The following is an 18,683-nucleotide window of genomic DNA, read 5'->3' as shown; positions in this document are numbered from 1 at the left end:
CCAATCCCGGATGACGCTGGGCCAATTGTGCGCCGCCCTATGGGACTCCCCAATAACTGCCGGATGTGATACAGTCTGGATTCAAACCAGGGACTGTAGTGACGCCTCTCGCACTGAGATGCAGTGCCTTAGACCACTGTGCCGTACAGCTGCACTATTGAGAGCATCTTGACTGGCTGCATAACCGCTTGGCATGGCAAACGCACCACCCTCGACCGCAAAGCACTACAGAGGGTGGTGCGGACAGCCCAGTACATCACCGGAGGGAGCTGAGCTCCCTGCCACCCAGTACCTCTATACCAGGCGATGTCAGAGGAAAGCCCAAAAAATTGCCAAAGACTGCAGCCACTGGTACTGGTACCCCATGTATATATTTCCATTATTGTGTATTTTATTCCTATTTTTTCACTCTGCATCGTTGGGAAGGGCTCCAAAGCATTTCACGGTAAAGTCTGCACCCGTTGTATTCGGCGCACGTCACAAATAACATTTGATTGACTGACATTTGTAAATGTGATCTCCTTTATGGTATTTCATCCTTATAGTCTGGTGAGGGATGGACTACTGAGAAAACATGTCCTGTGTGTGTGTGTGTGTGTGTGTGTGTGTGTGTGTGTGTGTGTGTGTGTGTGTGTGTGTGTGTGTGTGTGTGTGTGTGTGTGTGTGTGTGTGTGTGTGTGTGTGTGTCTGTGTGTGTGTCTGTGTGTGTGTCTGTGTCTGTGTCTGTGTCTGTGTGTTTGTGTATGTTAATTCGGGCCCAGCTCAGACCTCACGGGGGCAGCAGGTGTTTAGGAATCCTAAAGGAAAGTGGAGAAGGGGTGGGAGGCCTGACAAGGGTCCATGAGTAGAAGGGTCAGAGTGACTCTCCACTTGAATGGAGGGAGGTGAGGAGGGACGAGGGGTAGGGTGGAAGGAGATAAGCACATGGGGACCAAATTAGACTTCTCCTTCGGCTGTCTGTTGGATGTCCAGTCATTTGTTGCAGGGCAGACTGTAATATTACCCGTTAATTAACTGGTGACATTAAGGACCGGGAGACTCGGGTAAAAATCATTCCCCTGATCAGTATGGATCTATTCCGGGGTCTTCGACTGTTGCGGTGACGCTTTGAACCGGCCACTGCTCTCCATGCACCTAAATGCCATGTCCTCCTGGATCGGGATTCATGTGCTCATAGGTATCCAGTGGGTTGCAGTGAGGGAGGGCTTTCCAGTCAAAGCTAGATCCACCATGAAATCCAGTGGGATCCACAGGGATCATCTCTAATCAATATACAAAGTTTAGGCGTCTGCCCACCCTCTGGCCTTTGGCCGGTGGTCTCCAGTGGTTGGACCGTGGCAGTCGGCGAAATGCCCGTGTTGAGTTAGCTGAGCTGCTGCCTAATTAAATGTGTGAGGAAAGGTCTCCGTGGTTCACCCCTACAGGCTAAGGTTATTGACCGAGCGAAACCACCAATATCTGCTAATGTCAATGCAATCTTATTCACCTCATGCAATGTTATTCTTCAGCCATGTTGATAGCTGAGAGCGGTAGCTAGTGGCGTGTTTTTAAAAATGTTTTTCCTATTGTGTTATTGACTGTACATTTGTTTATGTGTAACTCTGTGTTGTTGTTTTTGTCGCACTGCTTTGCTTTATCTTGGCCAGGTCGCAGGTGTAAATGAGAACTTGTTCTCAACTGGCCTACCTGGTTAAATAAAGGTGAAATAAAAATAAATTTAAAAAAAAAAGTGATGTGTCGTGATTTATTCACCAGCAGCTGATTGCTTAGTGATTGATAATGATTACTAAATACTTTGGCAGTCACTTCCGGTCACAAATCATTGTATAATGATACTCAGTACTTAACGAATAAATGTAATTTTTTTCATGAAGTTTCAAATGAAAGCAATGTTAATACAACTAACTACCAGGTTTTTGACCTGACGAAAGATCCATTTTGGATGGAAACATAGTCAATAAAACGGTGAATTGTGATCTTTAACAGTGTGTGGGCCTTCTTGTTCTGTACTAGTATTCTTTATTAGCCCAGCACCTATGTTTTTAAGGATGTGCGGATGACCACAAACTTTTCAATGCAACTAACTATATCAATATGTGAGGTATATTAATCGATACACTACTCCATTTAGATTTATTAAGAAATGTGTTGAAAATTGACTCATATTTTTAGGATGTCTTACTCTAGTAATTCAAGAAGCACTTTCTCATAACATTTTCCCGCCAACCCTCATATACTTGACTACATATTTCAGTGGGTCAGCTTTTCTTACTGTTTCCTATACACTATACTGAGATTTCCACACCTGATATCCTCCAACGATAACCCAACCCTACTGTAGCTAAATATTTCCAGGGAAGGTTTAAACGTCCAATAAACAAACAAAGCGTAACTACGGCGATGAGGTCACAGGGTTCATTGTGACGATTGGAAGCCAAGCGGCCACAAGTCTGGAGGTTACGACAGTTGGATGCTGTCGTCAGCCGATGCCAACTGATAAGATAATGAGAAAAACATGGCGGTGCCGTCTCGGTCTGCCGTCGTACAAGTGTTCATCCTGATTATTTTGTCCAACAAACCTGATAGAATACACAGTGTTGTTCTCCCACTTAAGTCTATCATCAGATATGGCCATATTGGGCTCTCCAGGTTCCTGCCTATCATACTGATTATTTTGCAAAGATTGTCGTTGCTCTTTTAAAAATGCAAAGTGGTAAACTGAATTAAACTACATATGTTTTGGGATCATAAATCAACTAAATTTAAACAAAACATATTTTTTGATTAAATAGAATAATCTAGGTTAGAATGGTAGAAGATATCATGGCTGACTTCAAAAGACCCAGCAGGTGGTAATGCAATCCGTTTTGTGTTGATTATTATTTCAACAAAGGTTGGTTTTTTATCAGAACCATAGTTTCATTACACATTCAGGCCCCGGGGATATTTCAAATGTGGTCCCTTTTTTTTGCCTGAATTTTTTCCAGTTTGTGGAGATTCTCAACGCTAATGAAAGCATTTCCTGGGATTGTGTTGAATCATAGGAATACTAGGAAGGAAGACATGAGACTGAGGACCCCTTCAGTAAGACATTACATTAAGTTGCTCTAATATCTGTATAGTTCAACTTTAATTACTTTAGTACCAGCTACAACATGTGACTAAACTAATTACAGTATAACGATGTAGGTATAAGAGCAACTTGATCTAGTTTCACTACATTTTACTCTATACCAGTCGGTCTTGCCTCTTTCTCTGTGAATGTTCGTTTTAATGCAGCTTTCGGGAGGGGGAGAAAGGGGGCACTGCAGTGTAGCGTAGCGTATAGGCCATTCAGTGAGAGGTAGTACCTGAGCCATGAAGTGTAGAAACCAAGCGATACACTCGAGGAATCAGATCTCCGTCTCGGAAAAGGAAAGGAATGCTGATGTGAACACGCTCACCTGCAAAAGGACATGAATCACTAAGGCAGAGGGGTGGATGAGGGACTGAATACTGAGGGAGAGTAGGAAAGAGAGGGAGAGGGAGGAGTGTCTGGAGTGTACTGACCATTGAGTTATTGCTTTTCTGAAGATTTTGCTCTGATACTAACCACTTTGGAGTCTTTACAGTTCACTGCAAAGTAGGAGTTGAACATAGGAGTAAAAAGACCCTCCAGAACAGGGAGGAAGTCAATTTGTTTGAACCAGTGGCTTGAATAGGTTTACAGATGCTGGGAGATGAGCCTATTACCCAGCATGCATTTGTTTGAAGTACTAGATCTCGTAAGTCAAAGTTGTTTTATGAGCTCGCCTCGCATGCGACGCCCATTCGCTCTGTGTGAGACTCCTACAAAATGGCTGCCCTCAGCTACTCAAATTGATCATAATTGTATTCCTAAACTCCACTCAGCAGGGCATTACATTTGGTGTTATTGACTTTGTCCAATAAACACAGTCAAACGGTTCTACCTGCGATTTCATTACACCATTGTCAATTACCGCTTGGCGCGTAAAGCATGTCGCAAATAAAATGTATGAGGTAATTTTCCAAATGCCACATAGAGCCCTGCACTCTTAGAGCAACTAGCATGTTTCATTCGAGGAGTTGTTTACCACAAATCTGGTTATGCATATGTGGGCATTACACGTTTCATTAAATAACAGGAGAGAGACTCAGGAGTAATCGCCCCGGCGTATCCGCGTCAATATATGAATCATGGCGAGGGACCAGGTAATTAAACATTTAAAAGGAGATTCTTTATCCTTTTTCTTTCCAAGGGGTACCTTAACAGCGGAGAATTTATGGTTAATAAATCAAGCTAATGAGTACAATTACCTCACACTTCTGTTTCTCACCATTATTTAAAGTGGTGTTCCTCTTTTTCCTCTCTACATCTCCTCTCAACCTCTTTAACGGCTCAGGAGTGGCTAATCTCCTAACCTCAATGTCATCACTTTTTCCATTCACACTTCCTACTCTTCCAGGTTAAACCATGGCCAGTCAAGAATGAATCTACCTTGCTTTATTTTCCCCTCAAAAGAGGCAGTTGGGGGATGGGGGATGGTGAAGGAATGACTTTTCTGGCTGTTATTTTCTGAGATATTTGTTCATATCTTCTCTCCGTTGGTTGGAATGAAGAGGTCAGGTGTGTGTGGATGACAGGGTAAGAGATGACTCCCCTGCTAGGGGTCACAGATAAGAGTCTCAGAGACGGATAGAGAAATGAATATCCCCAACCTCCTCCCTCCCTCCTCTGCTACAGTCAATCCCCTCTGAAAACATGTCCTGAGGAAAAATACACAGACTCCAAGGTACAATGAACATGACCTTATAGCTGGAAAATAAACTGGCTAGGATTAAGACTGGCATCGAGTCTGAGTAATATTGTTATGGCTTTTAGTTGGCATGTGTATGTGTTGTCTGCTTATTGTAAGAGAAAATGTGTGTGTGTGCTGTGTGTTGATGCTGTGTTTAGTGTCTATCAGTAAAATGTGTGAAAGATGACATAAACGTGTCTGTCTGTCTGTCTGTCTGTCTGTCTGTCTGTCTGTCTGTCTGTCTGTCTGTCTGTCTGTCTGTCTGTCTGTCTGTCTGTCTGTCTGTCTGTCTGCCTGCCTGCCTGCCTGCCTGCCTGCCTGTGCCTGCCTTCCTGCCTGCCTGCCTGCCTGCCTGCCTGCCTGCCTGCCTGCCTGCCTGCACGCACACTGTGTGTGAAGGATATTGTGTTGGCTTGTGTCCGTACAGAGAAGCGAGAGAAAGAGGGGTGTTTTGAGCCTGCACACTGTGTGTGAAGGATATTGTGTTGGCTTGTGTCCGTACAGAGAAGCGAGAGAAAGAGGGGTGTTTTGAGTCTGGCAAAAGCGCTGAAAATGGTATGTATTGATTGTCAGCCAGGAGTGTCAGAACAATCATCATGAATTAAACTCCTCAAGGTCTTAAGCAAAGGGGATTAACTGAATTATCTGGCCACACTTTGGCCGTTCATGATGTTTTTCAGAGCAGGAGACAGAAGACTCGGAACGGCAGCGAGAATGCGTGGTGGAAGCTAATGAGGGAAGCATTCTCCATGAGAAACTAAACAACAATGTAAACACCGTTTACAACTAGTGGTTTCCTGGCCCGGCAATATTGATCCTGAATAGGCTTCTCTGCTCAACTTTTACAGAGGCTAGTTTTCTCCTGCTGGTGCTTGATAGCCAGCTGTTGTCATACCATGCAATTATGAGCCCGTGCAAAATCCTTTGCAGGGCTGCTTTTTTGTTTGTTGTGATGAGAGAGGGAGGCTACGCTAACTGTGTATCCTCATTATGGAATGCATGTAAGTGGTTGTGAGGCACAATTAAAAAACTAAACAAAGCCTTTGTCTCAAATCATCTGCAATGAAACCCCAAATTATCATTAGCACGGCAAGTTGTTTTGATGGCGGCATGTTGTTCGGCGAATCAAATGGCTCTTGTGCCTGTCTTTGGTGATTTGGCCTTTCTTTCTCCCCTCCCTTTACCCGTGGACTCTACACTCGGCTAATTAATTTGCGCATTTTTATTCTCAATAAAGTGCTCACAAAAAGATAATTGTGACTTTATTAACAGTTTCTTCAGCAGCAGATGGTGTTCTGCAGGCCTGCCATGTTGAATTAGTGATGACGCTGTCGTTTTATGCGCTCTCTAGTGTGGCAACCCATAAAACTCCTCATTAAGACCACTAATTAATACCACCTCTCTCAACGTTGTATCCCACAATTTCACCCTAAATTAGTGCAAAACAAATGCAAGCATGTAGGTAAAGCCGTCTATTAGAATTATGCATTTCCTTCTATTTACTGTAGTTGCATTTGTGTTAGCAATCCCCGTCATTATCATCATTTCTTCTATATTAAGGGCAATTAAATGCCTATTAAAGATGCCAAAGCATTTCTTGCCTTGTTTGTGCTCAGCATTTACAAGACGCAGGCAGCGCCTCTTCAGAGATACATCTCTGCAAACTCCATCGACTTAATCCTCTGATGTTTTATTAAAAATAAATTATGTCTGACTGTGCCGCCGGTAATCCGGCGCATCAAGTATCGGCAACCGCCTGAAGGAGAGTGTGAGGATTTTAATTAAGAGCACAAACAAACAAGGCAGAAAAGTGTGTGGATTAGCCGTATTTGCTTGGAAAAGAGAGAGAGAGAGAAAAAAAATCATAATTTCAGTTTTCAATCTCGCCTTGGATCGAATCCAAGCTTCCAGCGACATGACATATTTTGGCAGAATTTGGATTCCCTGTAGTTGGCAGAGCACCATGTGAAGGAATGGAGAGTGTTGCTCCTCTCTCAGAGGTTTCCCTGTTTACTACTGTTCCCAGACTTCTCTGGGAGATGGTACATGACCACCGTATGATCAAAGAGAACCCGGCTCCAAACGCCCACTGCTTCCTGCCAGAGCTTGATGTCGATCGATGTGGGTGTTGGTGGACTAAAGCCTGATTTTCCTGGATCCCTCCATGCCCCGCTTCTGTGCTCCTGAATGGGAAGTCATGCTAAGTTCATGTGTGGTTAGATATGGCAGCATGATCTCAATGTGGCAGAAGGCTTGATGTTGGAATGGTTAGATCCCATGGATGAGAGACAAGTAGAAGAACATGTTCATCGCGATCCACCAATACTTAGCGTTGTCTTGTTGGTTCATAGGACCAGTTGATGAGGACCATCAGCGTCATGGATTATAACTCAATGCATCGTTCCCTTGCTCTTGAGAAGGTTTTAACTGAGAGTCTGGCATTACAAACCCAGAGGACTGGAGACAAGTTTTTGGGAGTTGTCTCAACTTTTCTAATAACTGGCACAATGTCTGTTTTTGAGTCCACATAAATACTATTACTGTTACTGTTAAAATGAGTGTTTTAGACAAGAGCGCTCACCTAGCTCTGCAACGCTCCCTTTATCAGTCCGTAACCAGAGTTCTCCCGGCGCTTATAAATCCACAGAACATTGGCCATTGTAGAGCCCCGTTACTGTCGTGCCAAACAAGAATAACAAGAACAGGCCCATAATTACAGAATTTACTGCAGTTGAAAATGAACTTTCAAAAAAATAACTTCTCCCTCTCCCCATTAATGGAAAATATGGTAATTAGCTTTTCATATATTCTCTCATAAATCAGGGGTGGTTGATATGACTTATTCATGACCAAGAGACGAGTATTGCTGTTTTTCTGTCCGTTTTCTTCAGCCGACTGAGAGGGACTCGACAACTGACTTTCTTTCTCTCTCAGAGATTGAGCCTTCCCCTCTCCCCTCTGATCCCCACAGGCTATGAATCAACGGTGTCATTAAGCCCTGTGCCGTTTCATCAAAGCGGGAGTCAAGCCGAAAAAGATTCTGAGGGCACGTAATCAGTTTGAGGGATGAGGGCTTTATTTATTCCCAAAACAAAATGAAATTACGCCACCTCTTGAGTGACATTTATGGACACGTTACCTGCGGTGCCTGCCGTGTTTACAAAGTAACACTGCACACAGGGGGAAAAACGCTCACTGACTGCGGAGATGCCGCAAACAAAACCACAACCCTCCTTCTGTCTGTTTCCTCCATGGTCCCAATGTGTCGTCTTTCTCAAGAGGGAGGATATGGAGCATATAGTTTCTCTCTCCCCTCCACCTGACCCTCCCTTCTTAAATCCTCTCTCTCCAATGTGCCCACACATCTGGCTGTGTTTGTGGCACGCTCAGTGTAAATTGTCTCATGGTGTCAATGGACAATTGTTCATTATCTGCCGCTATTTCCTAAAGGAAAGGTTATTAAATGAAAGGTTATTACGCTTCTTACTAGAAGTGATGTGGCCTGGGTTTGAACCTGACCAAACACGCAAGCAAAAACAGGTAACCTCAGTAAAAAAAAAGAACAAATCTCTCTGTTTTGCCTTCCTCAGCATTGAAACAAATGATTATTTCATGAAGTGTTAAACAACCAGGCGTTGTGTGTTCATTCCATAAATTAGGAGTTTAAATATGGTGGGCTCACAGAATTATTAGCGCCCGTAGCATCGCTAAAGACGCCTGTAGCCTGTACGAGTGAAGGGAAAATACTCCTTCTTTAATGAAGAGGTTGCGGAGGAGGACAGGCGATGTAGCGCAGGGAACAACCGTGACCACCGTCACTTCCGCCAAGGCTGGGGTGTCACACACCGCTGTGATCATTACTTACCCACAGACACCCAATGTCATGCACAATATCCCCAGGTTTGCCCTTCATTGTGCGCTGTGCCTTCCTCCGTGGCCCCTTGCTCGCATAATGATAACAGGCAGCAATTACACCCAAAGGCATGCATGGGCACACAGACACACACACATACACACACACACACACAGTAGAGAGCTGCAAACAAACAGACTCCCCCCCTCTCCCGCCTTCTTCTCCCTTGGCCTTTTTGTTTGGGAGGGAATATAAATATCCTCATAATAGAAAGAGGCCTGCTCTTGATGCATTTTCAACAGTCCACTGCTTCAATTACACGTATTTACTTACAAGTCTGAATGTATTTCCTGCCTGCCGCAGTCCGATTTGCTTTGAATGGTAAATGAAAAGGTCTCAGGTACTATTGTTGCAATGTTTTTGTGGTTCTTCGCTTCGTCAAGTGCCCGGCAATGTCGGTCCTCTGAAGTTTTTTACACGCAAAGGTTTCAATAAATCAGAAGCCTAGGATGTGGCGCTCCTACTACAATCATACTAGCTTAAAGGAATCATTTACAAATTGGGATACCTGGCTAAAACTCCACAATGGAAGCCTCTGAGGGGGTAGGGTTCCAGGGGGGGAGACGAAGGGCATTTGTCACAGTGGTCATATGGTTCTGTTCCATTGCGGGAGGAGCATTGGAGGCAGTCATGCTATCGCTCTGCCAACAGGAAATGTACGCATTATGCAAAGCTGATTTTTGAGCCGGAGCTTGATTTCACGGCACTGTATATACAGTAGGGTGTCAGTGTATGGATATCTTGGGACACGGCTCAGGAGGCAGGCTCACTGGGAAGCGTGGGTAGTGAGATCATGATTATACCTCTGTCTCAACCCCAGTATCGCTGTCACTGTGCTGCTAGAATGCTCTAGTCTCCTTCTTCAGGATGGTGCTCTCTAGGCATTTAGCATTGACTTAACTGGCTAGGTTTAATACAGTGACTAATACAGTGCCTAATTGGTTAGTACCATTACCATGGGACACTGGTACTGTTACTAATAATAATGTGGTCATTTAGCAGATGCTAAGAGCTTGGCAAGTTAAGGTATCTGTCCAGTGTTACTGATTGTTTTAATGAAATATTACCTAAGACTAATTAATTCAAATATGAATTAAACGTCCTTCCAAAAAATTATAATTAAGGATGTTAAAAAAACAGCTTTTCTCTGTGCCTGTTAGGAAACAACAGAGTTGTTTGGGTGTATACTGGTCAAAAAAATGTTTTGACAGCTCAGCCAATGAGACACTGGGGGAACTGGGGCAGACTACCCGAGCCCGGCTGCACCAAGTCAAATAATATGGATGTATTTGGAACAGCACAATGGATCTATTAGGGAATTTTACTATAACAGCAGTATGTGTAGTTTCTGTCCTTTTGCTTTTTCACTATATTCCTGATATGTTTGTTGTTAGCTACCTAACGAGCTAGCTAGTCATGAAGCTAGCTATTTAGCTACTGCTGCTACTTATCAGTCAACAACCGCTAACTAGGTAACCCCTTGACATAAAACTTTTAGCTACAAACCACAGGATTGAAAATAGAAGGCGGTGGCAAGATGGTTGTTGTGTGGAGGATCTGCTTTGACTTGCTTTATTATTGGCTAGTCAGCTAGCTAACTTAGCCACGATAGCTAACGTTAGCATGCCAGCAGGCCAACTCTTACAAACCAACATTTAAATAGAAGTTACTTTTGAGATAGTTGTTGCATAGGCATTGTCCTTTTTGTACCAACACCAGCTGTATATTGCTTGGCATGCTTGTGTGCAGTGTGTGTGCACTCCTGAGGCAGCATCTCCCCTAGTCTCAAGAAGGATTTTGGAAGAAAAGTATTTTGGAAAAAAGGATAAAGCTGCTGGACCAATCACATACGGGCCTGTCTCGAACCAAAGAGGATGATGTCACTATCAAAGCAAATTTCAAGCATACCCTTATCCTACTTCTCCTCTATTCCTCTGGTGATGTAGAGGTTAATCCAGGTCCTGCAGTGCCTAGCTTCACTCCCACTCCACAGGTGCTCTCATTTGTTGACTTCTGTAACCGTAAAAGCCTTGGTTTCATGCATGTTAACATTAGAAGCCTACTCCCTAAGTTTGGTTTACTCACTGCTTTAGCACACTCTGCAACCCGGATGTCTTAGCTGTGTCTGAATCCTGGCTTAGGAAAACCACCAAAAACCCTGAAATCTCCATCCCTAACTAAAACATTTTCCGCAAAGATAGAACTGCCAAAGGGGGTGGTGTTGCAATCTACTGCAAAGATAGCCTACAGAATTCTGTCTTACTATCCAGGTCTGTACCCAAGCAATTCGAGCTTCTACTTCTAAAAATTTTACTTTCCAGAGACAAGTCTCTCACTGTTGCCACTTGTTATAGACCACCCTCTGCCCCCAGCTGTGCCCTCGACACCATATGTGAATTGATTGCCCCCCATCTATCTTCTAAGCTCGTGCTACTAGGTGACCTAAACTGGGACATGCTTAACACCCCGGCCATCCTACAATCTAAGCTTGATGCCCTCATTCTCACACAAATTATCAATGAACCTACCAGGTAAACCCCAAATCCGTAAACACGGGCTCCCTCATAGATATCATCCTAACCAACTCGCCCTCCAAATACACCTCTGCTGTTTTCAATCAAGATCTCAGCGATCACTGCCTCATTGCCTTCATCCGTAATGGGTCTGCGACCAAACGACCACCCCTCATCACTGTCAAACGCTCCCTAAAACACTTCTGCTCGCCTTTTTAATCGACCTGGCCGGGGTATCCTGGAATGACATTGAGCTCATCCCGTCAGTAGAGGATGCCTGGTTATTCTTTAAAAGTGCCTTCCTCACCATCTTAAATAAGCATGCCCCATTCAAGAAATGTAGAACTAGGAATAGATATAGTCCTTGGTTAACTCCAGACCTGTCTGCCCTTAACCAGCACAAAAACATCCTGTGGCGTTCTGCATTAGCATCGAATAGCCCCTGTGATATGCAACTTTTCAGGGAAGTTTGGAACAAATATACACAGGCAGTTAGGAAAGCTAAGGCTAGCTTTTTCAAACAGAAATTTGCATCCTGTAGTACAACCTCAAAAAGTTCTGGGACACTGTAAAGTCCATGGAGAATAAGAGCACCTCCTCCCAGCTGCCCACTGCTCTGAGGCTAGGAAACACTGTTATCACCGATAAATCCACCATAATTGAGAATTTCAATAAGCATTTCTCTAAGGCTGGCCATGCTTTCCACCTGGCTACCCCGGTCAACTGCCCGGCACCCTCCACAGCAACCCGCCAAAGCCCCCACCATATCTCCTTCGCCCAAATCCAGATAGCTGATGTTCTGAAAGAGCTGCAAAATCTGGACCCCTACAAATCAGCCGGGCTAGCCAGCTGTAGTATTGACTGTATGTTTTGTGTATTCCATGTGTTGTTGTATGTGTCGAATTGCTATGCTTTATCTTGGCCAGGTCCCAGTTGCAAATGAGAACTTGTTCTCAACTAGCCTACCTGGCTAAATAAAGGTGAAATAAAAAGAAGTAAAAGCTGAAATAAAATATCCCAGAAATGTTCCATATGCACCAAAAGCTTATGTCTCTCAAATGTTGTGCACATATTTGTTTACATCCTTGTTAGTGAAAATTGTAGCTTTGCCAAGATAATCCATCCACCTGACAGGTGTGGCATATCAAAAGCTGATTAAACAGCATGATTATTACACAGGTGCACTTTGTGCTGGAGACAATAACAAGTCACTAAATTGAGCAGTTTTGTCACACAACAAATTTCCATAAATGTCTCAAGTTTTAAGGGAGCGTGCAATTAACATGCTGACTGCAGGAATGTCCACCAGAGTTGCCCGATAATTGAATGTTCATTTCTCTACCATAAGCCGCATCCAATGTTGTTTTAGAGAATTTGGCAGTACGTCCAACCGGCCTCACAACCGCAGACCACGTATAACCACGCCAGTCCAGGACCTCCACATCCGGCTTATTCACTTGTGGGATTGTCTGAGACCAACCACCTGGACAGCTGATGGAACTGAGGTGTTTTTTTGTCTGTAATAAAACTTCTTTGTGGGGAAAAACTCATTCTGATTGGCTGGGCCTGGCTCCCTAGTTGGGCAGGGGCACCTGCCCAGTCATGTGAAATCCATAGATTATGGCCTAATTCATTTATTTCAATTTATTAAAGTACAATTGGTGAAATTGTTGCATGTTGCGTTTTTTGTTGTTGTTCAGTATAGTTTGTTTCAAAAATAAGTTTGAGATGGAGATTTACTGAAGGGTTTTTCTTTAATATACACTGACTGTACAAAACATTAGGAACGCCTTCCTAATATTGAGTTGCATCCCCTTTTGCCCTCAGAACAGCCTCAATTCATCAGGGCATGGACTCTACAAGGTTTCCACAGGGATGCTGGCTCATGTTGACTCCAATGCATCCTAGAGTTGTCAAGTTGGCTGCTAGTGAATCTCTACTCTGAATAGCTCCTTCCAGCTCATCCGACAGCTACTCAATTGGATTGAGATCTGGTGACTGGGCAGGCCACTGCAGTAAGCTGAATTCTTTCATGTTCATGGAACCATTCCTGGGCAATCCTAGCAGATAGATACACTGCTGCCATGAAGGGATGCACCTGATTGGCAATGCTGTTCAGATATCCTGTGGCATTCAAATGTTGCTCCCCTTTATCAAGGGGCCCAACGTGTGCCATGAAAACACACCCAACACCACCAGCCTGCAATGTTGACAGGCGGCATGATGGTTGCATGCACTTCTGGTTTTCTCCACACCCTAGTCCTCCCATCACCGTGAAACAGCAGAAACCAGGATTCATCAGACCTGGCAATGCTTTTCCAATTCTCCAGGGTACAATGCTTTCATTCCTTAGCCCACTGGAACCGCAGTTTCTGTTTTCTTGCTGGAAGAAGGGGAACTCTGTAAGTTCGTTAATTGCCGTACCCCATTTTGTGTCAAGGTACGACGAGTTGTCCATTCTTTTATGGGTCTTTGGGCACCAAAGTTGTACTGTACTGTCAGTTGACTAACTGTAGCTTGTCTCTTGTTCTGCACTATACGTGTTAGCCTCCTTTGTCATCTGTCATCAATGACCAGTTTTGCCTAATGTTTTGTACACTCAGTGTATGCTTTGGCCACAACGATAAGTATAGGACTAGTCAACAACATCAACATTTGGGCTTTTAAAAATGCGATTTTCACTGTACAGTTACTTTAACACATTCAGTGCATTTAGTCCATGCAGTAAACAAACCCATATCTCTGGTCTCAAAGAAACCAAGTCAACGGAGCCATGTAATGGATAATTATGAAAACACCAATTGACCTATACCACAGGCTAACCAGCTATTCATTATTGAGTCATCAACGGACCAGTTAATTGTTCATGTTTGCCATTGACACAATCAATGGATTAAGTGGTAACACCACACGGTTGTGTTACTCAACCACCACAGGGCCCAAAGTCTCATTGCCCAATTGATGGTCGTTTTAAAAGGGTCGCAAGCCTATCTTCCGTAGACTGGGAACCGAGCAGCAACTGTTTTAAGTGGTAAGACTGGAGAGTGCTGATAGAGGACGGCTGGCCACGCTGTTTAATTGTGGGACTTTGTGTGGCAAACTTGGGTGGATCGAGGGAAGAAAAAAAAAGAGCGAGCTAAATGGAGAATGTTAAATATTGAAGTGGTTGCCGGGGGGCTAATGAAATTAACAATGCAAGTAAACAGCCTCCTGTGTGTGTCTCCTCTTTTCCCTCGCTCTCTCCCTCCTTTCTTTTCTCCCATTGGCTCATTATCGAAGGAAGGCTTTAGGGGTTGTGAGTGAGGGGTCGGCAGGAAGTCGTGTGCGTGTGAGAGAGAGCGAGAACAGGTGGGATAGGATGTAATACAAGGTCAGGCCACACCATAGTTCCACCATCTCCATCCCTCTCCTCCCTCCCTCCCTTCTTCTTCTGACCTCTCTCAATTCTCCCCATCTCTCCATGACTCAGCTTCCCAGGCCAGCTTCTGCTACCATGCTGCATCGGCTAAATATTACTATTCCAGGGTTTTTTCTGGATCAAAATGGGACTTAGGTGGTGGGGGCATTTGCAGTTTTAAAGCAAATTTTCTGCAGTTCTACACATTTTGCTATGACTTATGCTGCTGTATCTGAGTGACTCAAACAGTCTAACAAAATAAATGGGCCCCGTGCCATGACAAAAATACTGTACCCCCCCCCAAAAAATAAGAGAGATTCTCCCTGATTGTGCCTATTTTGGTGATTGCTAGTTCTATTTGTATCTTATTTTTTATTGTTTGGACATAGGCCACCCGAAAAAACACTTAGGCAGCCCACCCAAGACTTTTCTATGCATAAAAAACCCTGCATTTACTGTAATTTGTGTCACTGGTAGCTTTTTAAAGCTTTCTAATAGGAGCTATCATGGGGCGATATTCGTAAGCCAATTGTTAAACTAGAGAGGGAAGGGCAACCTGGGGTTGCTCATATGCCACAGCTGAAGGTTTCTCTTACACCATTGTTGTTTCAGGACATTCAGATAGAAATACATTAGAACAGCTTCATGCTGACATATCTGACTGCATCGCTCAAAATGTTACATCCTCTTGTGTTCAATCCAAAGGTAGACTCTGAGCCTTGAAGGAAAGTACTAACTATACGTAGCTAACGTAAATGAGCAGTTGGATATCTACAACAGCAAAAAAAATGCTTTGTTTATGTGTGCTTCAAAAGAACATTGATTGATATATTTGATGTAAACCTGCTTTGTTTCTCCTTCTGTGATGTAGAGCTGCATAGCCTTGTTCTTATCTGCTCTGAAGAAGTATGACCTAGTTGATATCAACTAGCTTTGTTGGACTTAACTGTATCAATAGTCTTTTTTCACAGTTGTTTTGGAGGGAGATATTATTGTTGGGTGCTGGTGCTCTGGTTGGCTGTGTCTGAGGTCTTTCAGGCTGAAGCCAGGCAGGCAGAAGGCTGTGGTTCTCCTTGACTGTGCCTTCCCCTTCCTTGGAACAGGGCCATGGTGTAGCGGGCTGGAAACCCACGAGGAGCAACTCATCCCATTTAGACATGCTTCCTGAGGGCAGCACCGGACAGCTGGTACCTAGCTCACACACACACACACACACACACACACACACACACACACACACACACACACACACACACACACACGTGCAGAGGCGCATGCACGTGCACATGGACACACACTGGACACACACACACACGTATTCCTACTCATATGCACATGTTCCTTCTTTCTCTCTCTCATGTGTGCGCACATGAACACACACCATGTCTTACCTACGCACACACTGGTCTAGTTGGTGGATGGCATTGGCTCGGGAAGGCGCTCAGCCCGGTTGGAGGGCTCGCTCCTCTCCTGAAGAGGGCAGGCTCTTAGCAGATGTGTGTCTCAGGGGCCTGCATAAATCCTGTTCGGCTGCTCCTGTGAAAGGAGAGAAGCTTAAGAAATCAATTTTGTCCCCATTAATCTGCTTTCTCCTCCCTTTGTCATTCTGACTTACCAGTCTTTATTTAACGCCGGTAAACTGTGACTTAGGCGGCCACATTTAAAGGCTCTGTTGTTATTTTTATACAAATAAATCATTTTATTCTGTGAACATGGTGGATCATTTTTATTTATTTTTTCATTTTAGTCAGTGAATATGGTGGATTAGATGTTTTATCTTCTAAGCCCACTCTGTTTTTTGAACAAAGGGTACAGAGTGGACAGGGAATAGTAAAGGAAAACACCCTGTTTTGAAGCAGGTGTTTTTTTTATAAAGTTGTGATGCCAACTGTTTCTTTGGGGGGAGGATTGTTGCCGTGGGTCTAGTTAATGTGGACTGCTTCAGTGGCCTAGAAAGGAAGTATTCATGTTGAGGTTGAGCTCAGTGTTGTTATCAACCTTTTCTGCTATCGACGGTTTCTACACAGCGTGACTAACTTGATGATATGATTGACCATTATGACATTTTTGATTTTTCAAACATAGAATTACACTCCCAAGGCCTCATGCCATGGCTCCACAAGGTCCCGTTATCCCATTGATAGCCGTTAACCTTGTAACTTTGATCAAAGCTAAGGTTAGCTAGCATTGGCATTGGTCTCATTGCTTTTATCTGTGAATCTCCAGTCTCCCATAGACACCACCGTCGGTTGTTAGACTACCTCACCCATATCATTTCCCCTCCATCTGTAATCCATGATTTACTGCTTCTGGATTGAATGCCTTGACGAAGGACGAAGTAGGAAACCTTGCTTGTTATTGACGATTTTACTTAGCAAGTGCTGTTTTTACAGTGGGCTGTGTACGAGGCCATTTCAAACAGGCCCATTCATCCACCATACAAAGGCTTATTGCTCCTATATGCACCTACGAACACAGAATTGACATTACGTGGGCAAAAGTTTATGTTCTCAGTTCTTTAATGTCACCTAATGAACCGATGAGCCAGTTCTTCTGTACTACATACTGGTAGTTAGACTCAATATAACATAGAGAAACAGAACCAAAATATCCATCATCCTCCACTTTGCCTCAATTCCCACTGCGTGTAATTTCCACCATAACCATCTTTCAAGACAAGCCCGAGATTAGCCAATGTTCTAGTCGACTTGGAGACATTTCCTGTTCCCTTAATAAGGTGAAGAGTGGAACATGAAGTTTTAGACCCCCCCCCCCCCCAGATGCCTCTAGCCCCACATGTCCATCTGGAGTCCTCTGATGAGGGACAGCTGGGGTCAGGGGGCATTCTGACTCTTCAAATGGGATGTAGTGGCCCAGTGGATCTTGTCTACAGATAGGAAGCCTTCTCCTCAGAAAGAGAGCAAGAGATATAGAGAGACGCCACAGAGAGAGAAAGAGAGATTTAAAGAGGAAGGGAAAATAGTGTAAACTAATCCCCTGATATCCAGGGCTGTGTTTTTTTAATTGGCCGCACAGAGCAAGTTTTGAAAGACAAGTTGACAAGTCCAAGTTGAGTGTTTCTTCCTTTTGAAAGAAGGAAAAGGAAATGTTGCACTCTAAAGTTTCAAGATGATTTTTGTTGGTGTTCCGCAACCCTTTTGTGCAACCTATTAGCCTAATCTTTTCATATTTTTTCGTAAAACAGAGTTGATTTAGTGAAAATGGATGTGGACAACGCTCAGATCAAAATCGAAGGTACACAAACAAGACTAACCAAATTTCTAACACCGTGTCCGCCAAGAATGTATATTTTGAGGGATATGTTGGGGAACATTGTTCAGTTTTGCATACCTTGCATTGTTTGACTGTAATGAAGAAACAATGCATGTCAAACAAGTGCTTCTGTGGAGGCACGACTCGCCACATGAACACTGCTCGTCGCATTTGCATTGTTTTGAAAGTAGCCGAGCCTGGCGCTTGAACATGGTAATTGATTTTGCAGACCCTGCTGCCTGTGTGTGGCTCTGTGTACAGCATCTTTGATTCTTTTTTTTAAGGGGGTAGATCAGCTTTAATATTGCAGATAGATTGTAGCTTCCATCAATGTAATTGTCTGCATCACTTCCAATCCCCCATATATTTTTATGCAAATAGTGGGGCAAAAAAGTATTTAGTCAGCCACCAATTGTGCAAGTTCTCCCACTTAAAAATATGAGAGAGGCCTGTAATTTTCATCATAGGTACAAAATGAGAAAAACAAATCCAGAATTCTTTTTGCAAATTATGGTGGAAAATAAGTATTTGGTTACCTACAAACAAGCAATATTTCTGGCTCTCACAGACCTGTAACTTCTTCTTTATTAAGAGGCTCCTCTGTCCTCCACTCGTTACCTGTATTATTGGCATCTGTTTGAACTTGTTATCAGTATAAAAGACACATGTCCACAACCTCAAACAGTCACATTCCAAACTCCACTATGGCCAAGACCAAAGAGCTGTCAAAGGACACCAGAAACAAAATTGTAGACCTGCACCAGGCTGGGAAGACTGAATCTGCAATA

The sequence above is a fragment of the Oncorhynchus mykiss genome, chromosome 9, assembly GCF_057628025.1.
Source record: "Oncorhynchus mykiss isolate SJ-2025 chromosome 9, ASM5762802v1, whole genome shotgun sequence".
In the NCBI taxonomy this organism is placed as follows: Eukaryota; Metazoa; Chordata; class Actinopteri; order Salmoniformes; family Salmonidae; genus Oncorhynchus; species Oncorhynchus mykiss.
The sequence above is the reverse complement of the archived record's forward strand: the minus strand, read 5'-3'. Positions refer to the sequence as shown.